Source organism: Anolis carolinensis, chromosome 2, assembly GCF_035594765.1.
Source record: "Anolis carolinensis isolate JA03-04 chromosome 2, rAnoCar3.1.pri, whole genome shotgun sequence".
Taxonomy (NCBI): domain Eukaryota; kingdom Metazoa; phylum Chordata; class Lepidosauria; order Squamata; family Dactyloidae; genus Anolis; species Anolis carolinensis.
The window spans coordinates 158,354,797-158,376,368 of record NC_085842.1 but is presented as its reverse complement, the minus strand read 5'-3'; the positions used below and the strand labels follow the sequence as shown (position 1 = coordinate 158,376,368).

Genomic DNA, 21,572 nt, shown 5'->3' with positions numbered 1-21,572 from the left:
AAGTACCTCATCCAGCCTCTGTTTAAAAGCCTCCAAAGAAGGAGCCTCCACTACATCCTCAAACTCTAATCCTCCATTTATTTTGGACTTCACCTCCCAGAAATCTCAGCTGTTTTGGTCATGGGATTTCTAGTTTGGTGAGGCACTTGCACTCTGTCAGCAAAGGCTAAATGAAGCCCATAAAACTACAGCTCCCATGAATCCGTAGCAGTGAAAGTGTTGTCAAACTGCATCCATTCTACAGTGTGGATGCACCCTAAAACTGTGTGACTGGCACAAGGTCACCCAGTGGGGGATTATGGATAGCCCAAACTACTAGGGTTTGAGCTGGCTCTGAGCAAGCAATAAACACAACTCAGTCGCAACTCCTTTTGCAAGGTGGCTCCAGAGGAGCCCATACAATTCCCCCTTGTCTTGCTTCTGCCTCCCCTTTGAACAGTGATTCTCAATCTGTGGGTCCCCCGGGTGTTTTGGCTTACAACTCCCAGAAATCCCAGCTAGTTTACCATTTCTGGGAGTTGAAGGCCAAAACATCTGGGGTCCCACAGGTTGAGGACCACTGACTTTGAAGGAGCTGGATCCAGAGGAATGAGCCTTCCTAGTGGTGCCTCGCTCTGCTCTTTCTCCCTGGCCTCCTGCACCTTGCGGCAGCAGCAATGTCCTCCGGGTGCAGGGCTTGCTGCTGAGTGTGTGGGTGCTGCTTGCAAGCAGAAAGGTTTTTTTTTTTTTTACTCCAGCCTCCTCCTTTTAGCATCCACCTTCCCCCCAAAAGCCAACTTGGCGTGGGCGGCATTTTCCTTGGTGCTTTTGCTTTGTGTCCTTTGAGTCTGATTGGCTCCCTCCTCCTCTATGCTTCTCCCTTCTTTTCCCATTGCACTGGAAGCTTTTGGAGAGCCAGGGAGCAGTGTCCTCTTGGAGGTGGAGAAGGGCGCTGGCTTTGCCTCTGCAGAGCCCACGGAGGGGCCCATGAAGCAACCTCCCTCCCTGATCTCCGGGGGGCATCTACCCTGTCCAGTTAATGCAGCTTGGCACGCCATTCACTGCCATGGCTCTGTGTTATGCTATCTTAGGAGATGGCATTTTTACAAGGCTCTTCACCGTCTTTAGCTGTCCCTGCCAAAGAGTACTGGTGCATTATCTAATTACAAATCCCACAGCATTGAGCCATGGCAGTTAAAGTGGTGTCAAACTGCATTAATTCCACAGCATAGGTGCACCCTAAATGGCCTTTAATCAATAGTCTTAAACCTCACTTTCACTCCTGCACAATATCAACCCCCTTCCCATACTCTTTTAAGTATTTTTGGGTGTGCCTCTTCAGCCTTAAGTGTCTGATGAGTTATAATAATTGCAAGCTTTTCCTGAAAACTGCGATGTCGAAACAGCTTGCATTTTTTAAAAATGTGTGGATATACACTGTAATGTACATAGGGAAATGGTTTCCACTTGGTAAGTATTGTTGCATACCTTCATATACTTTTCAACTTACAGTGACCCCCAAGGCAACCTTTTCACAGGTTTCCTCGGTAAGATTTATTTAGAGGGTGCTTGCCCTTGAGGCTGAGAGAGCATAAGGATCTCTTAGTGGGGTTCCATGACCAAGCAGGTATTTGAATCCTGATCTCATGTCCATAGTCCATGCATGGAGCCATAGTCCTAGGCTCAAACCACTAAGCAAAGTTGGATTTCCTTAGTCTTACCATTCTTATATCCCAACCCCTAACTACACTGCCATACAATGCAGTTTCATAATGCAGTTAAACTGCATTATGTGGCAGTGCAGATGGGGCCTCAGACAAAGAGGCTGAGGTTTAGAGAACAATGGCTTGACTAAAGCAGCCTAGTAGGGCCAGGGTCAAAGTGAGATTTGAACTTCATAGTCTCATAGGCAGTGCATTGTATTACACCAGAAGCCTTGGCCTCTTGTGGGATCAAGACAGAACTAGAGGGTTTCTAAGGATGCAGAACTAGATCCAGGACACCGCTTTGGCTATATACCAGGTCGGGCAAAGTGCATCTCTTGGGCTGCTTGTGACCCACTATGTAGTTTTTCATCCCTTCAGACTATTGCCCGTGAGGTCTCTTCCAACTCTTTGACTCTATTGGTTTTCTGGCAAAAGGTGAAAAGAAAACAGAAAGCAAACAGGGCAAAGACTAAACTCCCTCTTCTGGGATCCTCTAGCACAGTGGTTCTCAACCTGTGGGTCCCCAGGTGTTTTGGCCTACAACTCCCAGAAATCCCAGCCAGTTTACCAGATGTTAGGATTTCTGGGAGTTGTAGGCCAAAACATCTGGGAACCCACAGGTTGAGAACTACTGATCTAGCAGCAGCCATTTGCCTATTAAGCAAGTTTCACAGTGCACTCCCGACCTAACCACTTGCCCTACTTTTTTCATAAGCATCAATGATCTTCCAGTCACTTCTAGCATTGTTTTTTTCCCCCTCCCAATTTTAAAAAATCCTCATGGCTTCCAGAGGGTTCCAGTGGCAGACCAGCTGCCCCACAGGTTTACTGGAGATAAGTTGCACTACTTTAAATGTATCTTTTTCAGCAGATGACATGCAGACATCAAGACCTGAGATCAGGAGGGAACAGAGAAGACTGTGCAAAATGCATAAAGTCCTAGTTACTCTGGTCACTTATCATCTAGAGAGAACGTGTCACGTCTTGTCCAGGCGCTTGGTAAAAGCCACTCTTTAGCTTCCCTGCGGTTTATTTATTGAGTCTTTTGATGCTCTTGGACATGGCAGCTGCTGTCAGGCAAATGGATTTTTGGACACTCTTGTTGAGGAGTTGACACATCCCTTGGCAGAGCTGCTGGCAATCCACACAGACCCAGAGACATCCAAAAGGCCTCCTCTTCTCAAGTGTTATCTGCAGTGTGTTTGTGTCAGAAGAGACTAGTTTTCTCAACAGCTGTCAAATTCAAGGCTCTGTATCATTTCACTCTAGAAAATGCCTCTTCATCTCAACTGTTTGAAGCTGGCTCTTCATACTATTTGGGGGAAGAAAAATTGTTCAGACATACATGTAATACTTATTGGTGTAGCTTGTTTATTCTTTTTTATAACTACAGTAGAGTCTCACTTATCCACTTACCTGTTTTAACATTTTATCTTGTAAGATTGTCCTTTTCGATTGTTTTACCGATATTGTTGATTTATTGTTGTAATTTGTGTTTATGTTTTGATTTTATATTGTGATGTTGGGCAAGGCCCCATGTGAGCCGCCCCGAGTCCCTTCGGGGAGATGGGGCGGGGTACAAGAATAAAATTATTATTATTATTATTATTATTATTATTATTATTATTATTATTATTATTATTATCCAAGCCTCGCTTATCCAAGTTTCTGGATTATTCAAGCCATTTTTGTAGTCAATGTTTTCAATATATTATGATATTTTGGTGCTAAATTCGTAAATACATAACACTACTGCGTATTGGAACTGCTTTTTCTGTCAAATTTGTTGTAAAACATGATGTTTTGGTGCTTAATTTGTAAAATCATAACCTAATTTGATGTTTAATAGGCTTTTCCTTAATCCCTCCTTATTATCCAAGATATTCGCTTATCCAAGCTTCTGCCAGCCCGTTTAGCTTGGATAAGTGAGACTCTACTGTACTTCATAAGTCATTCACCCTAGTTCATATTCATAACTAATAACAGGGGCAATTTCAGACCCACCCCTTTATTCTGAATTATTTCTGAGCATTACACAGTTCTTGGTTTTGGACTATTTCAGCATAGGTCTTTCAATCATGAGACAAGATGACTCTATGGAAAAGACCATGATGCTTAATAAAAGATGAAGGCAGCGGGGAAAGAGGATTGTATGTGGACTGGTTAAATTAAGCCATTGTTCCAAGTTAATAAAATCTAAGCAGAGCTGTTAATAATAGGGTTTCCTTGAGGTCTCCCACCTCAAAGGCTTGCCATAACTCAAAGTCCAGCCGTGGTAGTGCAATGGGTTAAACCCTTGTGTCGGCTGAACTGCTGACCTAAAGGCTGGTGGTTTGACGCCATGAGATGGAATGAGCTCCCATCTGTCAGCTCTAGTTTCCCATTCAGACAAATGAGAGAAACCTCCCACCAGAATGGTAACACATCTGTGTGACCCCTAGGCAACGTCTCTGTAGACGGCTGATCCTCTCACACCAGAAGTGACTTGCAGTATATTCGCTTCTGACACGATTTAAAAAAACCCTCAAAAGTCCATTTCGCAACACAAAAACATTTCTTAATATCCAAATACTGGACTACTGTCATGCAGTTTCTGGACCTTTTCAATACATCATAAAGACACAACCTTTGCTCGCAAGCTCTTTGTGCAGAGACCAGAGACTATTCTGTGCTACATGGAGAAATGCACAGCTCACATTGGACCCCAAATTATGGTGCTGCCTCCTGTCTGATGTTGCAGAGTAGCCGGTTATGAAGTGGAATAGTAATCCCATGGCTAGTGCCAAATTAAAACTCAGATGGCAGTCCAGTTAGTGTATGTGTCAACATTTGTGGGGAAAAAAGATTCTTCAAAATTTCTAGAGATAGTTCTAATGGTCATCTTGGTATTGTGGCAAAAAGATTATTTAGAGATGTTCACAGAAGATAAATTTAGAACTGCACGTGTCATATCTGAGGGTTAGCTAAAGAAAAAGCAATGAGATTAAATTGCTTGCTTTCAAATCCTGTATCTCCTCTCTTGAGAAGAAAGGGTGTATTCTTCATGATATTTTTTCTCTGTTTTTTTTCTAGTTTAAAATGATCAGTTGTAATTTAGCTTCTTCTAAAATGCTGTGGTGGTGTACATGATAGAACCACAACAGCCCTACAAGGTAGATTAGGGTGAGAGATAGTGGTCAATCAAGGAGCTTGATGGCCAAATAAGGATTTGAACTCAGCCCCAGTCCTTTTATCAGTTGCATCACTCTGATTTTCAAATACATTCCCTCTGAAATCTTGACAAAAAGTCTATATATTAGGTGATTATTTCTATCTTATTACATGTGAGGACTCTGAAAGACATTGTTGTTTCAGTGCTGACGTGATTATTAGTTTGGTTCTTGCCTTCTAGCAATCTACAAACAGAGCCCTCAAATCTATATAGTAAAATATTCCTGGGGAAGACGTTAAAATAATGTCAGAAAAGTGCTGGTGAATAACATTCATTCCTTGCCTGGCTCAGTTCCTACTTCTATCCGAATGTTAGGGTGACAGATACAAAGATATGGCAGGCTCAGTCATTTGTGAAAGTTGGTCATTCAGTGCTCACTTTTCTTCTGCGTCAGAGCATAGACAGGAGGGCAGGATGTGAGAGGAAGCACGGGGCTTCCCACATCTGTTTTGTCTTTCTTTTGTCAGCAAGCCTCTCAGATCTATTCCAGACCACGCATAAAGATCCCTGCAACTCTCCATAACCTACTGAGACAGGCAGAAATCTCTCTCCCTCCACTGAGTGTGTTAAAGGGACATGTTCTGCGCATGCGGCTCTTGCCTAATGGGTCTGTTTGGTGCATCTCGGCACCCCCTGCAGGGAGTCTGGTTGGGGAAGTGCCCAGCAGGCTGGGGATTAGCTGCAGCGGATGACCCACTGTGCTTTCATGCCTGGAATTGCAGCATCTGCACAGATGGGGAGGAAGTCATCTGATGCTGACATCACATAGGCAGGCATTCCTAAAATGGTTGGAAGTCCCTTCTGTTTCCGTATACAAAGTATTCAGGGATTATGCATGTGTGCATAATTATATATACATGTCTGAGCGAGAGCACAATGCTTTTGCTACCTGGATAGTATCTTAGTGGTGGCAAATACCTTATGCTGTTCGTTGTTCGCCTTCAATATATGCAGCCAGAAAGTGCCACATTTCTCATTGCAGCAGCCTTCAAACATCTATGGGCTGCAATGTGCACCAGCCCCTGCTAACTGGCTGAGAGTAATGGGAATTGTAGTCATGCACATCTGAAAGGCATAAAGTTGGGGAAAAGTGCTCTAGAACAGGGTTTATTAAACTTTCCCACCCCTTTTGGCCCAAGATATTTTTACGTGACACTAGATACATAGGAATGTAAAATAGGCATAAAAGTCAATATTTACTAATTTACTCATAACAAATAAACATTTGCAAAGTTTGCTAAACAGGCTGATTTTCCTTTTTATGAAACACAGCTAAGCATCTTCTGCAGAGAACACGGTAAACACTGCACAACAAATTCATGTCCATGTCTAAAAAGCCACTAAGAAAAAAAATCTTGATGTCTTATAGGGTTTTCTCTTCTGCTGTACACCACTGAATTTCTGAGGCATACTAACAAATTTGCTAGCCATTGATGGAAATGATGAGCCACAAAAATATCTGGGGAAGCTATATGTGGCCCACTTTGGTGTATAGTATTCTAGCTTCAAACTTCAGCCCATTTCCTTTGCAATTGATAATTGAAATTAACAATGTGGTTCTGGAGTTTAATTAATTAATCTTGGAGTCTAAACAGGGTCAGTCTAGCTAGTACTTTGGGGGGGGGGGAAGCCCCCATCGAATCCCAGGTGCTGTAGGCTACATTTCAGAGAAAGGAAATGTCAAAGCCATTTCTGATTATTCCTTCCCTAAGAAAATCCTATGAAATCAATGAGGGTCACCATAAGTTGACGGATGACTGGAAGGCAGACACACACACATATACCACCTGTCTTCCTGCATAGAATTCAAGGTGGCTTACGACTACTTCAGAATGCTTTATGATCCTGACAGCTTTCATACTTACAAATATAGGATGACTGGCTGTAGTTTTATGTCATCGCCTTTTCTCCAAAAAGAAATAGAAAATATATGAACACTTGATTGGGTGTGTCTGCTGATTCTAGCTCTTGGGTCCCAATAAATGACCGGCTCTAGGTTTTCCAGGGAGCTTTCGAGGGGGGGGGGGGGGGAGTCTATTTGGCATCCATTCACTAGATATAAACTTAGCATCATGGCTTTGGCAATGCAGTCGGATTATTACACAAAGTATTGTTATTGTTATTTCTGAAACATCAATTGTATTATCGCATGACAGGTTTATTGTTTATATACAAAATATAAGGGTACAACTTATCTCTATCCTCTATCCTTAGCATCATGGCTTTGACAATGCAGTGGGATTATTCCAAACAGTGGCTGCTTGATGGAGAATAGGGGAACACTAAAGCCATAAGGCTTAGGACTAGCTTTGAGCGATGTTATGTTGGCTATATGAGAGGTTATGGGAGTGTGTGACAAAAGGGAGCACACAAGACCCTGGATTCCTCTTTCTCTCCTGCCCAAACCGGGCCATAGGAAGGGAGTTTAGACAAGCCACGTCATCAGATCTCTGCCTCAGTTTCCCTGGCTGCAGAGCAAAACCAAACCTTTTAACAATGATTAATGAATGGCTTTCAGTATATGAGGTGGGAGGCTAGCAGAAGAGGGCAGATAACAATGATGAGTTGTTTTGCTGTGTCTGCCTGGCTGACTCAGCCAGCTGGATTCAGCACAGAATGGAGCTAATTGGGAACTAGGGAAGGCTTGTTCTGTCTCATTTGCCCTCTCTTCGCCTTCTAGTGTCTCCGTTTCCCTAATTCTAGATTTCCCCGCAGACCTTTCTGCAGGGCAAGGTATGGGGCATACACCATGCATATTTTTGTTTCTCTTCCCTACTGATGGTGGGATTTTTCTGTCTGAATAATTGCAGTGTCCTCCAGCTGCCCTCTGTTTCCTTCCCCCGCCCTCTGCTTCAGTTTCTCCTGCAGCCGCAAGAGATGCATTTTGTGGGCACTGTTGGCGTCGGCTTCTCCACCTCAGGAAAGGAGGGGCGGATGGGCAATGAGAGCGCCAGTTTCCCAATGCCACTAATAGCTGGAAGCTGAAAGTAATAGTAGCAGGCAGCCATAGCAAAGAGGAACTGTGGCTCTTAAGGCTCAAAGTACACACCTACTATTGTGCAGAGCTTATCAGATATTCAAAATATCCTCAATTTGAAAGGTTTGTTAGTTTCTCCCACCTAGGAATTGTGTTCATCCTAGGGCGATATGATTAGAATGCTGTAAAATACTGGGATTGTAGCTTTTACATCTTCAGTAAACGAAAACATAAGAAGGAAGCGTGAAGCTCCATTTTCACTTTAATAAAACTAGGAAAGTGTGTAGAAGGAAATTCACAAGGTTGGAGGTATGAAAGTCATGTGTTTTAAGGCTTTCATTTCGACTAAAGGAAATTGGATATGCTCTACTTGTTACATGTGTATTTTGCATACCGACCAAAAATGGTTCTTAACACCAGCTAACAATTAATATAAAAACAGAATGACACCCCCCCCCCCCAAAAAAAGGTTAAAGTGAATAAAGCAAGAATGGCCAGTCAGTTAAAACCCCCAACAACAACCCAGTTTGAATGCCTCCCTGTCGTCCAAAGTATCTGCAGGTCACTGGGATGCATCTAGACCAGGCTTGGGCAAACTTGGGCCCTCCATATGTTTTGGACTTCAACTCCCACAATTCCTAACAGCCTCAGGTCCTTTCCTTTGCCCCCTCAGCCACTTAAGCGGGGAGTTGAACTCTAAAACACCTGGAGGGCCCAAGTTTGCCCATGCTCGATCTACACTGTAGAATTAATGCAGTTTGACACCACTCTGACTACCATGGCTCAGTGTTACGGTATCATGGTAGTTGTGGCTTTGCAAAGTCTTTAAATTTATCTGCCAAAAAGAGCTGGTGCCTTGCTAAGTTACAAATCCCTGGAATCTATAGCCATGACAGTTAAAATGGTGTCAAACTGTATTAATTCTACAGTGCAGATGCACTCTGGATTGTGGAAGGGTATCCTAGTTGCATCTGGACAGCCACTTCAGGAAGCAAGATAATAGACTATATCAGAGGTGGAGACCATATGTACCCTACCCCCAATGTTGTTAGACTACAAATCCTAACAACACTAGGCAGCATAGACAATAGTGAGGAGTGCTGAAAGTTTCAATCCAACATTATCTGGAGATCTGCATAATTTCTACTTTCAGACTAGATATACAGTAGAGTCTCACTTATCCAAGCCTCGCTTATCCAAGCTTCTGGATTATCCAAGCCATTTTTGTAGTCAATGTTTTCAATATATCGTGATATTTTGGTGCTAAATTCGTAAATATAGTAATTACAACATAACATTACTGCGTATTGAACTACTTTTTCTGTCAAATTTGTTGTATAACATGATGTTTTGGTGCTTAATTTGTAAAATCATAACTTAATTTGATGTTTATTAGGCTTTTCCTTAATCCCTCCTTATTATCCAAGATATTCGCTTATCCAAGCTTCTGACTGCCCGTTTAGCTTGGATAAGTGAGACTCTACTGTATTGACACAAATGGTTAGATGTAGAATGTCAGAGAATATGTGATCCTACCATTATTGGACAACTGACCTAGTTAGTGTTTTTTATCTTGTCAGAAGCAACTTGGGAACATACTGCAAGTCGTTTCTGGTGTGAGAGATATTGCCCAGGGGATGCCTGGATGTGTTAGCTGGGAGGCTTTTCTTATGGCCCCACAAGCTAGAGCGGACAGACAGTAGCTCACCCTGTCTTGCGGATTTGAACCAGCAAGCTTCAGATCAGCAACCTTATCTTCAGGCCAGCAGTTCAGCTGGCATAAGGTTTAACCCATTGCGCTACCGCAGCTCCTAGTTAGGATGGTCAGTAGTCAGAACTAATGGGAGATTTCAGTGTAACAAAGGTTCCTCATTATTGTGTTAGGAAGATAGAGGCAAGCAATACTGTTTGCATTTTTCCAGAAAGAATCCTAAGAAAGCAGAAAAAGGTATTCCACTGCTCCTGAACTGAGACTGAATCCAATAACATGCCTTAATCTTCATATGTCTCGTGGTAACCAAAGCCCCTGATTCCTATTGTCCCTTCCAGGAGCCTTATATACCATTTTCCATAACCCATTCTGCCATAACCCAGAATATCAAAGAAGAAAATCCCACAATATCTTCTTTGAACTGGCTCATCTGAGTCCATACTGCCATATATCCCAGTTGAAACAAAAATATGTGGGATTTTATTCAACTGTATGGAAGGGGCCTTAATAAACGTAACTTTTCAAAGCTTCGGCCATAGTGTCCCCTTCCACACAGCTGAATAAAATCCCACATTATGTGCTTTGGACTGAAATATATGGCAGTGTGGACTCAGATAACCCAGGGCCCTTCCACACAGCGATATAACCCAGAATAAGTAAAGTAAAGGTTTCCCCTGACGTTAAGTCCAGTCGTGACAGATTCTGGGGGTTGGTGCTCATCTCCATTTCTAAGTCGAAGAGCCGGTGTTGTCCATAGACACCTCCAAGGTCATGTGGCCAGCATGACGGCATGGAGCACTGTTACCTTCCCACCAAAGTGGTACCTATTGATCTACTCACATTTGCATGTTTTCAAACTGCTAGGTTGGCAGGAGCTGGGGCTAACAGCAGGCGCTCATTTCACTCCGGGATTTGAACTTGGGACCTTTTGGTCCGCAAGTTCAGCAGTCAGCGCTTTAACACACTGTGCCACCAGGGGCCCCTATAACTCAGAATATCAAGGCAGAAAATCCCACAATATCTGCTTTGAACTGGGTTATCTGAGTCCACACTCAGATAATGTGGGATTTTCTGCCTTGATGTTTTGGGATATAGGGCTGTGTGGAAGGGCCCACAGTTCAAAGCAGATACTGTGGGAATTTCTGCCTTGATATTCTGGGTTATATGGCTGTGTGGGAGGGCCAAGAGATGCGGAACGACTGGAGGATGCCCTGTGTCTCTTCCCTTCCTCAAAGGCGCTACATGCTGCTCCTGCTGAGGGTGACGGCTATCAAGCCGGCGCTAGGACCCGGCGGCGACTGCAGTCGGCCTTCGCCCGCTCGCTCCCTCCGTCGTTGCCAGCCTTGGCTTCCTGTCCCAGAAACGCCGACGACGACGAGAAGGAGGAGGGCGACGACGAGAGCGGCCTTGCTTGGCGAGGCTTCGGCCTGGTGCTTCCCTGGCCACCAAGGGGCGGTGTGCTGCCGTTGCCGTCGCCTTTCCCCTCACGACGACTCCGGGCCCCGGCCATGCCGTGCCGACCCTCTCCTCCTCCTCCTGCCCTTCCTCCCCGGCGGGCCATGTGAGGAGGAGGCGGCGGCGGCGGCGGCTGACACCTCCCACAGGTGAGGGAGGTTTTGTTGAGGGGGTTAAAGTGTGTATGTGTGTGTGTTGGGGGGAGGGGGGCAAATGGAGGAGACCCTTTCCTCCCCCCTTCGCAAAAATACCCCTCTCTTCTGAGGGGAAGAAGTTTCAGCCCTCGCGATAGGGGAGAGCCTGAAGGGGAGGCCTAGGGAGAAATGCGCAGCACCTATTTCCTGGTGAACCGCAGGCGGAGCGGGAGGCGTCCATTTTCTCAGGGAGGAGGAGGAGGAGGCCTGGCGCACAGGGAGGGAGAGAAGGAAAGACGGCCTTAGAGATTTTCTTCTGAGTAAAACTATGCGGGGTGGGGTTTCTTATGTCTCTCCTCAGTCTTACCATCCTTCTCTCTCAGGTCCCAAATACCCTGCCATATGATGCAACTTGAAACTGTATTATGTGACTATACCAGGCATGGGCTAACTTGGACCCTCTCTCAGGGTGTTTTGGACTTCAACTTCCACCATTCCCAACAGCCTCGGGCCCCTTTCTTTTCCTCCTCAGCCGCTTAAGCGGCTGAGGAGGAAAAGAAAGGAGCCTGAGGCTGTTGGGAATGGTGGGAGTTGAAGTCCAAAACACCTAGAAGGCCAGAGTTTACCCATGCTTGGTCTACACATTGACCATTTCCAGTATAATGAGTCTACAGTCCCAGGCATGGGCAAACTATTGGCTGTTAGGAATTGTGGGAGCTGGAGTCCAAAACACCATGAGGGCCCAAGTTGGCCCTTGCGGCTGAATGTAAAAATGCAGTTGCAAACTACCTTAGATAGAGCTTGAGACTTCACAGGGATCGAAGGAAATGTGACAAAGCACATACGAAAACAAACATGTTAGGGCCCTTCCACACAGCTGAATAAAATCCCACATTTTCTGCTTTGAACTGGAATATATGACAGTGTGGACTCAGGGCCTTTTCACAAAGCCCTGTATCCCTAAATAGCAAGGCAGAAAGTCCCACATTATCTGATTGTGGACTCGGCTTCCCATGCAGGGACACAAGAGTAGCCTCCCACAGAATGGTAAAACATCCGGGCGTCCCCTGGGCAACGTCCCTGCAGACGACCAATTCTCTCACACCAGAAGTGACTTGCAGTTTCACAAGTCATTCCTGACACACAAAAAGACTTACCAGTGATCATCTTCCAGGGTTTTTTTTTTTTTTTTTTGGACTTTACCACCAAGAAACCTCGGCTGCGATGCTTGGTAACGCAATGATCAGGATTCTGGGAGCTGAAGTCCAGAATGCATGGAAGACCAGAGGTTGTGGAACACTGACTTTTGCAGTATAGAATTAATGTATTTTGACCCCTCTTTTACTGTCCCGGCTTAGTACTCTGGAATAATGGGATTTACAGTTTGTTGAGACACCAGCACTGTATGGCAGAGAATAAAACTACAGCTCTCAAGTTTCCATATTATTGAGACATGGCTGTTAAAGTGGTGTCAAACAGTATTAATTCTATAGTGTAAGTGCAACCCTATTCTACTAATTCAAGCTGACAAACCTGCATGCCTGCAACATGCCACCCAGACTCCTTAGCCCTCCTTAAAAACAAATGTCTGAAGGAGTCCTATCAAGCAGAGGCCAGTCTAGTGGGAAGTATTTTTGAGAAGCGAGACAAGTTGTGAGCCAGGCTTCTTGATGGAAAAAATATTGCCACAGGCTTGATGGGTGGGAGGGATAAGGGGAGGAAAGCGGTCCTCTCACCGCGATTTGGGATGGTGAGATGGGGATCCTATCCAAACCATCTTTTATTGGTGTTGGGTGGGAAAGGACATTTGGAGATGGGTTGTGCTGATTTTAGGATTTGCAGAGGAAAGGACCCTTGAGGATTCAAAGGACATGGAGGAAGTGGGAAAGGGCCTGGTCTGCATTTGTGTTTTGTTTCTGGAGAAAGAGGAGGAGAATATCATTATGGAAGTGTGGGAGATGAGGAGTGAAGGATTAGCTCCACCTGAAACTGGGGAAGCGTTTGTGGGAAGGACTTAAGCTACCTCGAATGACTCATTTTTGTCTTTTAAGTGTTTAGGATTACAATCACATCAGTGTTTTTGTGGGAGGAGAAAGGAGGTTTGCTCAGACATTTTGTCTTTGTACATACAGTATAGGGAGTGTGACTTTGGCCCCTTCCACACAGCTGAATAAAATTCCACATTTTCTGCTTTGAACTGGAATATATGATAGTGTGGACTCAGATAACCCATTTCTAAGCAGATATTGTGGAATCTCCTGCCTTGATATTCTGGGTTATATAGCTGTGTTGAAGGGCCCTTAGATCGCTGATAGATCTCCATCTGGTAGGACATTGTGTTTGAACTGACTGAGGTTACTCAATCCTTGGGTGATGGTAGGATGTATCCTGTCCCCTTAGGAATCCTGCATCTTCATTAGACATTCCTGTCTGGTGTTACAGCTTATGGAGAGGATGGCTTGTAAAAAGGTACCAATTTTTAGTTCTATATTCATACACACACGTTGGTATAACAAATATGATGCTTGTTTTGGAAGATATATTTTGTCAGGGTCATACAACAAAATATAGGTATTTTGAATGCATAATATTGTAGATGGAGATTATATTCTCTAAGCCTAGATTCTTGGGTCCTGGTTCGGTATTTTGAAACTACCTTAAACTACATATTATAGTCAATGCATAAGATTTTTTCTGGTACCAGAGAACCTCTTTCTTACTGGTTTAATGTGCATAGAAAGTATAATTCCATGTCTAGATGGTGTGGGATGTTTTGATGGTAATCCCTTGTGTATTTGTGAAGAAGTTGGACAGCTAAGATCATCTCTTAGTACTAGAAAGATGACTGTGGGTGTGGTTCGAGCAGATGATGGTTTAGACTGAAAGAGCTTTTCATGTGTTTGTGGAGGTGGGGTATGAGCAATAGGGAATCCCTGGTAACTGACTTTGAAGTAGGTGAGAACGGTTTACTTCCTCAGCTTAAACCTGTGTGCTGAACCTTGATGCAAGAGTCTCCCTCCCCCATTGTTGCAGGAAGTGGCCAGGAAATGATAAAATGTTTGCTGCCTTTTGATATGTCCCCTTTTAATCATATATGGATTCAGTTACTAGATCTCCCCAAGCTCTTGCCTAAATTTGCCCTGCCTTCTCCCCAGGAGCCAACTGACACAAAATGCTATAGTTTAAGGTTATCATTTTCTTAATAACTGCAGAGAATTTGAAGAGGCAATTTGTAGTGTGTTTTATGTCTTTCTAGTTGGTCAAAGACAATTGCCCCTGGAAATATTCACATAGAACCCCAATTGAAACTTGCATGCCTACCTCAAACTTTTGCATGAACAGGTAGTTTCTGAGAACTTCTTATTCTGGGCCCTTATTTCACAAATGAGGAAAGAGGTTTGCATTAATATAGTTCTATGGTTGCTCATGCACAGATGAATTGGTAATATATAATTAAACCTTCCAATTGAAATACTGAGGTTTGGCTCCTGGACCACTCAGGCACACTAAAATCCATGGATGCTTGGGTCCCATGATATGTATGGTATAATAAAATGGTGTCCCTTCTATGAAATATCAAAATTAAAGTTTGCTTTTTGGATTAAAAATATATTTTCAAGATATAGATGGTCAACTCTATAGATACAGAGGCCAGAGTGAATAATGAACTCTTTTTATAGATGTGCACTAATAGTTTCCAATCTATATTTCTTGCTATATTTGTAATACAGACTCCAGCAATACATGGAGCAAGAATTGCCAGACATACAAGCTGGGTTTAGAAAAGGCAGAGGAACAAGAGACCAAATTGCCAATATCCGCTAGATAATGGAGGAAGCCAGGGAGTTTCAGAAAAACATCTATTTCTGCTTTATTGACTATTCCAAAGCCTTCGACTGCGTGGATCATAATAAACTGTGGCATGTTCTTGGTGGTATGGGGATACCAAGTCACCATGTCTGTCTCCTGAGAAATCTGTATAAAGACCAAGTAGCCACTGTACGAACAGACCACGGAACAACAGACTGGTTCAAGATTGGGAAAGGAGTATGGCAGGGCTGTATACTTTCACCTTACCTATTCAACTTGTACGCAGAACACATCATGCGATGTGCAGGGCTTGACGAATCTAAGGCTGGAGTTAAAATTGCTGGAAGAAACATTAACAACCTTAGGTATGCAGATGATACCACTCTGATGGCTGAAAGTGAGGAGCAGCTGAGGAGCCTTATCACCAAGGTGAAAGAAGAAAGTGCAAAAGCCGGGCTACAGTTAAACATCAAGAAATCCAAGATCATGGCAACCAGACTGATTGATGACTGGTAAATAGAGGGAGCAAACGTGGAGGCAGTGACAGACTTTATATTTCTAGGCACGAACATCACTGCAGATGCAGACTGCAGCCGGGAAATCAGAAGACGTTTACTTCTTGAGAGAAGAGCAATGGTCAACTTCGACAAGATACAGTAGAGTCTCACTTATCCAACATAAACAGGCCAGAAGAACGTTGGATAAGCGAATATGTTGGATAATAAGGAGAGATTAAGAAAAAGCCTATTAAACATCAAAATAGGTTATGATTTTACAAATTAAGCACCAAAACATCATGTTATACAACAAATTTGACAGAAAAAGTAGTTCATTACACATTAATACTATGTAGTAATTACTGCATTTACAAATTTAGCGCCAGAATATCACAATGCATTGAAAACATTGACTACAAAAATGCGTTGGATAATCCAGAATGTTGGATAAGTGAGACTCTATTGTAGTGAAAAGCAGAGACATCACACTGGCAACGAAGGCTGCATAGTCAAAGCAACGGTATACCCCATAGTAACCTATGGATGTGAGAGCTTGACCATAAGGAAGGCTGAGCGAAGGAAGATAGACGCTTTTGAACTTTGGTGGTGGAGGAAAATCCTGAGAGTGCCTTGGACCGCAAGAAGATCCAACCAGTCTATCCTCCAGGAAATAATGCCCAGCTGCTCACTGGAGGCAAAGATATTCGAGGCAAAGTTGAAGTATTTTGGCCAGATCATGAGAAAACAGGAAAGCTTGGAAAAGATCATGATGCTGGGGAAAAAGGAAGAGAGGCCGACCAAGGGCAAGATGGATGGATGGTATCCTTGAAGTGACTGGCTTGAACTTGAAGGAACTGGGGGAGCTCTGACAGGGAGCTCTGGCATAGACTGGTCCATGAGGTCATGAAGAGTCGAAAATGACTAAACGAATTAAGAAGACAAGTGTCAAAAATCACCTCTGAGTATTCCTCATTGAAGAAAACCTAATGACATTAATGGGGTCAGCATAAGTCAACAGTCAACTCAGTACTGTATTTAACTTGAAACATTAACAGTTGCTAATATTCATCTAAGTATCTTATACAGTGTTCCCTCACTTATTGCAGGGCTTATGTTTCAGGACCACCCACAATAAGTGAAAATCCGTGAAGTAGGGGCGCTATATTTATTTTAATATTTACACATATTAGTAGTTAGATAGCCTTTCTCCCCTTCACAAGCCGCCTTCCTGTGCTGCTTCTTGGAGGCCTCATCTCCTACCCCTTTTGCGCATGCACCTCTCTCTCGTCAACATCCAGAGCGCCCAGCTGGACGCCAATGAGAGGGAGGGCGCATGCGCAAAAGGGAAACTGGCACCTTTTGCGCATTCGCCACTGCTCAGAAAAAAACCTTGAAGTAGTGAGGGAGCGAAAAACGAACTGCTAAGTAGAGAGGGAACACTGTAGTCTTCTCTTTCGTGCAATTTCTCACATTGGCTCCCAGTATTAAAATATTGATAATTTATTGAGTGGGATGGGAAATAAGGTGGTGGATTATCCATTGAGAAAGCTTTGCTGATGTATGCCAGCCAAATGAAAGTAAGCAGGGTTTGGCAGATTGGTAAGTTAAAATTAATCAGAATTGTCACCTGATGTTTAACAAGCAGACTCCTGGGAAGAGATGACTAAGTCACTCTGCTTATGTGAAGAAGGCCTCATTTATGGGCTTCACCAGTCTCACTTCTAATGGCAGTGGAACCTGGAGATGGGAAAAAGCTCCAAGGCATATCATAACAAATGGGACTGGCTCTTTCTTCATATGTAGATATTGAATACTGTCAAATATATATCTTATTTTATGATTTGATATGAACTGCCAAGATGTAACAATTCCTCATGAAGCATTGTGAGAAGAAATTGAAATGAGACTTTCTCAGACTTTATCGGCTGTTCAGTATTATCTCTGCATGTGTGGTTCCTGTCATACCACACCCCTCCCTTTAAATTCCTTTTTTGTGTTGGCTGCAATTAATTCATCCATTTTGCTTGACTTCTTTCCCTAGGAAGCCATTCTGCCTTCCCCTTTAATTACAATGGCTTCCCAGCACCTCCCTTCACCTCAGCGGAAGCCCAGCTTGTCCCTGTGCTGGAACAGCAACTGTATTTTCTGCTGCTACTCTGGAGTTTAAAGAGACATTTACAGCAATTTTATGCTCAGATCAGCTGTTAGGCACCGTCACAGTATGATCCATTGCTTTTTGAAGGGGAAGCAGCATAGGGTGGTCTTTAGTACAAGCATTAGTGATTCCTGACAGTGGATATGTTGTTGGAGGAAGAGCACTTTTTCTGCCATCATTGGTAGCAGCCCCCCCCCCCCCCATCCCACCCACAGCAGTTATAGAAGCTTCTTAGTTTAGGTGATGAAGCTTGCCATGACATGACATTGCAGTAATATACAGTACGTGTATGTGCATGCGTGGGAGCAGGAGGAAGACAAGCTTCCTGATGTGAGAATTATTGAACTAGTGAAGCAGAGGCTGTGGATGAGATACGTGTTTCATAGACCTTTATTATATTTATATACCTGTGTTGGGTACATAAATTTGATTTTGACCGCTATTCTGGGGGTGGAGAGTGGGGCAAATGGACAAGGAAGATCATTTAGACCATGTGAAGCTGACTTCATATTGGCATTATCATGGGAAAAATCCATTTTAAAACTTTGTTATTTTACTGTTTCCATCCTAGGATAAGGATGGATGTTGCTGAACTTCCTTCATCCTAGTTGCTATGGCCAACAATCATGAATTATGGGAGTTATAGGCCAAATAACATATGCATCCAGGGTTGCCTAAGCTACGAATGTTGTGATGATATTTATTAGAATTGTGCATTTTCTGCTTTAGAATTTTATGATTTGTTCCATTAGACAAACTATACTTGTATAATAGGACCTTTTCTAAAATTTCCCAGTTAATAGTATTCAACTGCCATTAGCCAAAGAAGACTGAGGGGTGACATATTTGCGTTCTAAATATCTAAAGAGGAGGGTGTTGGTTTGTTCTGTGCTTCCCTGGAGTGTTGGCCTATTGCAATTGCTTGAAAGTTGGATGTAACCTCTTGGCAGTAAGAGTGGTTCAGCAGTGGAGCCAGTAACAGTGAACTCTTGGTTTTAACTACAGTTCTGTACCCAGTGATACACAGAATGCTGGGAGTTGTATTTTTACAATTTCTTTAGCCATCTATGCCAAAGAGCACAAGCATCACACCAAACTATGGGTCCCAGAATTCTATAATATTGAGTTATGGCAGTTAAAGTTGTGTCGAGCTGCATCAATTCTGCAGTGTAGGTCAGTCATCGAGAAACCTTTTGAGTGGGGGCCGCATTGCAGGGTAGGGCAGTGTGGGCTGGGTGGGCTGGACTGTGCAGGGGGAGGCTAAGGCAGTTGGTACGGACAGGAGTGTTTGGTGCAAGGGGGGGCACTTGGCGTCTGGAGGAAGGGTCTTCCTCTCAGTCTGAGATCGGGGTGGCCCGCAGTGTCCCCAGACTGAGAAGAGGAAGAGACACACGCTGTTGCCAAGAACTCTCAGGAGAGCATGCTCGAGTGCTCAACAGCGGTTGTCTCTGTCTCAGCCCTCCTCTCAGCCTGGAGGCATGGTGGGCTGCATCTGCATGCTGAGAGGAGGTCCAAGGCAGGCAGAGGCCGGAGAGAAGAGCCCAAAGAGCCGCATCTGTCCTGTAGACTTGGGTTTGTCCATGCCTGGTATAGATGCATCCTATGGCTCTGGCAGAATATTTCTTTAACATTCTGGGAATTGATTTGGTCCTGTACTAAGAGATTATGACCACTTGTCTTTTGTTCCACTTCTGTGAACAGTACATGTATTTAGTTTATTAATTTCAATAATGGGAAATGGTGGCTTCCCCTGGAGCCAAAGGTTGGTGAAAGTTTATCTGCATCACTGGCATGAAAATAATCCAAGGGCAGCGATACTGGGGTAAATGTGCAGAATTGTCATATGCTACTTCACAGACTTATGCTCACGTATTGGCCCAGAAAGAAGTGTGAAACAGTAAAAACTCAGCATGCAGACCACATAGCAAAATGATCAAATGGGAGTGATCCATATAGATGGCAGTCCTCCCCGGGGCTTCTTATTAGTTTCACATTTTCTCTACCAAATATTCAATAGAGATCTATTGGTATTTCAAGCTGGTGTGTTAACTTTGTTTTAAGAAGAGCCATGGCGGAACATTCTTTGATAAGTAGGAAGTGATAAGTTGTAGCTTTCAAAAGCTAGGAAGAGATTATTTAAACAGATCCAGGTTTTATTAGATTGTTTGAAAGGGTATTGAGACTTCTGGTTGAACGTTGCCCACTTGAAATAAGTTGGATTTGGGGTTTCTGTTTATCTTACTACTTTTATGTTTTCCTTACAAGACATTCAATATGGAAATTCCTATTGTATATTCAGGACGCTGTTTTTCTCCAGAAAAGTAGTTCTGAGTCTTTTATATCTTAAATCCTCTTCCTATCACACTGTTCTAGATTTTGGATTCCACACCATGATCTAAATAAAAAGGCCAGTTTTTTCCAATATTTTTGCAGGTACTTATGTTGTACACGTCATTATGATTTCAAGGACCTAACAATTCCACTACTGGTATTAGGAGTAGGAAACAAAAAAATACTCCATTAGTAAATGGAAATTGTAATGAAACTGTTGAGTATACATTTTTCTGCTACGTTAGTGTAGTGTTGTGGATAATTTTCATTTCAGTGACTAAAACAACTGTGTCCCATCTAGAGTATTTCTGTGTCCTACTTTGGAATATGTACTACTGGTTAAGAACCACAGCAGTTTTTCAACTGATGTTGAATTTAACTGTATAGTCTCTGAAATAAGCTTGCATCCTATAAAATGGGCCCAAGGTCGTCCATTTTTATTGGTTAAGATGTTATTAGGTCTGCATTTCTTGGTAATTTTAGTTAAGAGGCAGTGGACCATACATAAACCCATTTCACTCTTGCTCTTCCCTACTCTACACAATGTGTGATTAGTGTGTTTATGTAGTGACCCCCTGAATTTCATAGGGTTTTCTTAGGCAGGGAGTACTCAGAGCTGGCTTCCTCTGAAATGTAGTCTAAAACACCTGGTATTTGTTGGCGATCTCTTATCCACATATTAACCAGAACTGATCCTGTTAAGGTTCCATGATGAGATGAAACTTGATGCATTTAAGTGATTTAGACAAGGCTGCGGATAATAGTACATACTGACTAAATATTGCAGTTTGGATGGGTGATCTCTGACCCATGCAGTTCCTCATCTGGTCCCATTTCTAGGTCTGGCCTGCACTTAGTGATAAAGAAAGGTAGAGAGAACCATGGAGTGATCACTCTGTTCTCTCTAAGTAGAGAAAGACATTGTAATGATGTGGTAGTTTGGAATATTATTTTTAAAAAGTAACAGGTGTTGTTTGTTATTTTGAAAGTTCAACACAAGAAGTAATACATTTTTTAAATGTGTTAACATTATTAATACTTTTTGTTAGCTTTTCTGTATTTCTTTTTTGTTTGATAGAAAATACTCCTAAAACAGGAAAATGCCTCTCAATCACTCCCAAATCGTTCCCCATACCCAGAATTTCAGAAGTAGCAAGTAAGCATAGCAAATTACTGGAGCGAGTAACAACATTATGAGTCATGAAAGGACTATCATTGCTTTTTTGTTACTGTAAAAAAAGGCAGGAATGGGCAAAGAAAAAAAGGAATGTGACAACATGACTAATGGGTTTTTATTTTAGCATGAGTTTTCATAGATATAAAACTACTTCAGATATATTACAGAGTACAGGCCCCAGTGCTCCACAACAGAAACATCATCAACCTGGACAATAATATTAATGTAAAAAATGCTTTTCAAATAAGACCATTATTTGTAATTATTATTTTCAATATGCATGGGGATGATATGGTTTGAGGAGAACTTCCTGGCATCATTTGGCCAGAACAGTTCCATGTCTCCAGTTTACAGAATTCTGTTACAATCATTATTGATATAAAATACATGGGACATTTTGAACACAGTTCTCAAAAATAATATATGTTA

At 42.9% G+C, this 21,572-nt stretch overlaps 1 protein-coding gene across 5 annotated transcripts in view; it reads left to right on the top strand.

Moving 5' to 3' along the window:
• Positions 1-21,572, top strand: part of baz2a (bromodomain adjacent to zinc finger domain 2A) — a 71,658-nt gene that overhangs the window by 10,890 nt on the left and 39,196 nt on the right. The window contains exons 1-2 of one of the 5 annotated variants that reach the window (XM_008103984.3): positions 10,969-11,188; positions 13,574-13,642. The exons of 2 other annotated variants lie outside the window; for them this stretch is intronic. The gene's annotated coding sequence lies outside the window, so the exon portion shown is untranslated. Of the gene's footprint in view, positions 1-10,968; positions 11,189-13,573; positions 13,643-13,685; positions 16,481-21,572 lie in introns of those variants that run through there. 2 more of the 5 variants (XM_008103983.3, XM_008103985.3) reach the window with 2 other exon arrangements.